Below are 3566 nucleotides of genomic sequence, written 5' to 3'. Positions count from 1 at the left end.
ACATTGATTACTTTTATTTCTCTAGTAAAGAGTTCTTGCAAAACAAGTGATTATATAGGTCCAATTAGTCCCTGTACTTGTGCCATTATACTAAACCTATTTTAGCACTAGGAAGGAAGACAACAATCAAAATGGCGCCGTTGCCGGGGACTGATTTCAGTCCCTTATAATTGCTTGTTTTGATATTAAACCTTGTTCTTTTCATTTTAAGTAGATTTCTGATTTTTATTCAAACTTGTTTTATCTTGTTTCAGGTAGTATATGTCAAATAAACTTGCTGAATTAGGCCAAAGAATTGAACGGTTAAAGGGTAACACTTTGGAAAGCTTTGTACCAACAAGTTCCTCCATTGTCCGTGAAGAAGAGGAAGGGAAATCGTCTAGTCCAACAAGTGAAGGATCTGAGCACTTTAATTGGGAAAGAGAAGAAGAGATGGCGGGCAACCAAGATGATCTTCGAGCTTTGGAGGATTTTGCTCAACCAATCATACCAAATTCACCTTCATGCATCTTGCTGCCCACAGAAGCTAGAAACTATGATCTTAAATCTTCACATTTCCATATGTTTCCTTCTTTTTATGGTTTACCTAATGAAGATCCTTTAGCTCATATTAAAGAATTTTACAATGTTGTGAGTGGTTTACCTTTACAGGGAGTAAGTGAAGCAAATCTGAGGATGAGAGTGTTCCCTTACACCTTGAAAGATAGGGCCAAGGGTTGGTTGATGACTCTAGTACCTGGTTCACTCACCACATGGGATGCCGTGGCTAAGAAGTTTTTGGAAAAGTTCTTTTCCACTCAAAAGACAGCCACATTAAGGGGACAAATCTTCAACTTCAAACAAGATGATGGAGAACCTTTCAATGAGTGTTGGGAGCGCTTTAAAGGCCTTTTGTTGCAATGTCCACACCATGGGTTACCTCTTCACTTAAAAATGCAAATTTTCTATGATGGACTAACCCAAACATGTCAATCAACTGTTGATAATGCAGCAGGTGGAGCTTTGAAGAAAAAGAATGCTCAAGAGTCATATAACATTTATGAGATGTTGGGATCTAATGCTCAACACAAAGATGTAAGGGGTAAGAGAGTTGGAGTATATGAAACAAGCTCTAATCATGATCTTTCTTTGCAGGTAGCTAACCTAGAAAAGAAGCTTGAATCCGTGCTCAACATGGTGCCAAAAGCAAGTGAAGTGTGTGCCATTTGCAACATACCAAGCCACCTTACTCATCAATGTCCATCTAGGGAGGCTTACCCCGAGTATGTCCAAGAGCAAGTGAACCTCATGAATTCTTACAATCAAAGGCCAAGGAATGATGTGTATTCCAATACATATAACCCAAGTTGGAGAGATCATCCCAATCTTTCGTGGAAGAACAACAATCAATTCCAAAACTTCCAACCAAAACCTACACTTGAAGATACGGTTAAATTGTTAGCCCAAAATACCTTGCAATTCCAACAAACCACCAATAACACTCTCCAACAACATTCGGCGGCTCTAACCAAAATGGAGACACAATTGGGGCAGATTGCAGATGCCTTGAGCCAAAGAGAGGTTGGAAAGTTTCCAAGCCAACCCGTGATACTCCAAAGGAACCAAGAGCAAGCCAAAGCAATCACTACACTTAAAAGTGGTAAGGTTATCAATAATAGAGTTGGCAATGAAGTTACTAATGAATCTGATCATGTGAATGCAGGGGTTACTCAAGGAGAAAATGAGAAACCAAATGAGGAACCAAGCCATGCTACTCCCTCGTTTGAAGCACCAAATCTTCACAAGGCCGAGAAACCTTACACTCCACCAATACCATTCCCTGGAAGACTTGCCAAGAGCAAGCAGGATAAGTCATTTAAGGAGATTTTTGATATTCTAAGTAAGGTAAATGTTAACTTACCTTTGCTTGATGTCATTAGGAACATGCCAGCTTATGGGAAGTTCTTCAAAGAGTTAAACAACTACAAAATGAAGTATGGACCACATGAGAAGGTAGTGGTGTCCGAGAATGTAAGTGCCGTGTTGCAAAGAAAACTTCCACCAAAGCTCAAGGATCCATGAAGTTTTTCTATCAACATCACCATAGGAGACAAGAAGGTAGAGAAGGCGATGCTTGACTTAGGTGCTAGCATCAACTTAATGCCTTATTCCGTATACCTTCAACTAGGTTTGGGGGAATTGAAAGCCACCACCATCTCATTACAACTTCCGGACAGATCCGTGAAATATCCAAGAGGTATAGTAGAGGATATTCTAGTTCAAATTGATAAACTAATCTTGCCTGCGGATTTTGTAGTGTTGGACATGGAAGAAGCTCCTATACATGACCGAGAATTGCCTATTTTGCTTGGGAGACTGTTTATGGCCACGGCCAAGACCATCATTGATGTGCAAAATGGACTCCTCACTATGACAGTGCTAGGAGAGACCGTTCAATTCAAAGTGTTTGAGTCTCATTCACATCCTTCTTCATCTCTTGATTGTTATGCCATTGATGTGCTTGATTTGCTTGTTTTCTCTAAGTTCTTGCAGGCACAATCTAATGAACCATTACAAACTGTTTTGAGTCAATCTCAAGATGAGTTTGATGAAGAAGATGCACTCATGGAAGAGGTAGCTGCCTTGGAAGCATTGGCACCGTATCCTTTGAATATTTTACCTCTTTTAGAGTCTTTAGAACCATCGAGGTCACATTTAACCCCTTCCACTGTTAAGGCACCAAAACTTGAACTTAAACCACTTCCACCACATCTAAAGTATGCATATCTAGCTGAATTTGAAACTCTTCCAGTTATCATAACTTCTGACCTCACCCCAAATGAAGAAGATAAACTAATTAGGGTGTTAAAAGAGTTCAAATCAATTATTGGTTGGTCTATTGCAGATATCAAGGGAATAAGCCCTACCATGTGCATGCATAGGATTCTTTTGGAAGAAGGAGCAAAGTCAACCCGGGAACCACAAAGGAGGCTCAATCCACACATGAAGGAAGTTGTGAGGAATGAAGTGTTGAAGTTGTTAGATGTGGGGATCATATATCCCATTTCTGATAGCAAATGGGTGAGTGCTATTCAGGTGGTACCTAAGAAGGTGGGAATCATGGTGATGAAGAATGAAAACAAAGAGCTTGTGCCCACAAAGCCCACGGCTAGTTGGCTTGTTTGCACCGATTACAGGAAGTTGAATTCTAGCACTAGAAAAGATTACTTTCCTATGCCTTTCATAGATTAAATGCTTGAGAGATTGGCAGGTTACTCACACTATTGTTTTCTTGATGGTTACTCAGGTTACAATCAAATTGCAATTGCTCTGGAGGATCAAGAGAAAACTACCTTTACTTGCCCGTTTGGCACATTTGCATATAGGAGAATGCCTTTTGGACTTTGCAATGCTCCAGCAACATTCCAAAGATGCATGTTGGCAACCTTTTCTGACATGGTAGAAAGATTCATTGAGGTATTTATGGATGACTTTTCAGTGTTTGGTTCCTCTTTTGATGAATGGCTTAACCATCTCTCTTTAGTACTTCAAAGATGTCAGGAAACAAATTTGGTTCTCAATTAGGA

The 3566-nt window shown here is 39.9% G+C and overlaps 1 pseudogene; it reads right to left on the bottom strand.

Moving 5' to 3' along the window:
* Positions 1–806: 806 nt before the first annotated feature.
* LOC125474068 lies at positions 807–917 on the bottom strand (annotated as a pseudogene).
* Between the last annotated feature and the right edge of the window lie 2649 nt (positions 918–3566).

This window comes from the organism of the source record quoted next, unplaced genomic scaffold, assembly GCF_019419815.1.
Source record: "Pyrus x bretschneideri cultivar Hongxiangsu unplaced genomic scaffold, Pyrus_bretschneideri_v1 Contig117, whole genome shotgun sequence".
NCBI lineage: Eukaryota > Viridiplantae > Streptophyta > Magnoliopsida > Rosales > Rosaceae > Pyrus > Pyrus x bretschneideri.
Note: the sequence above shows the minus strand (reverse complement) of the source record. Positions and strands in the feature narration are given on the sequence as shown.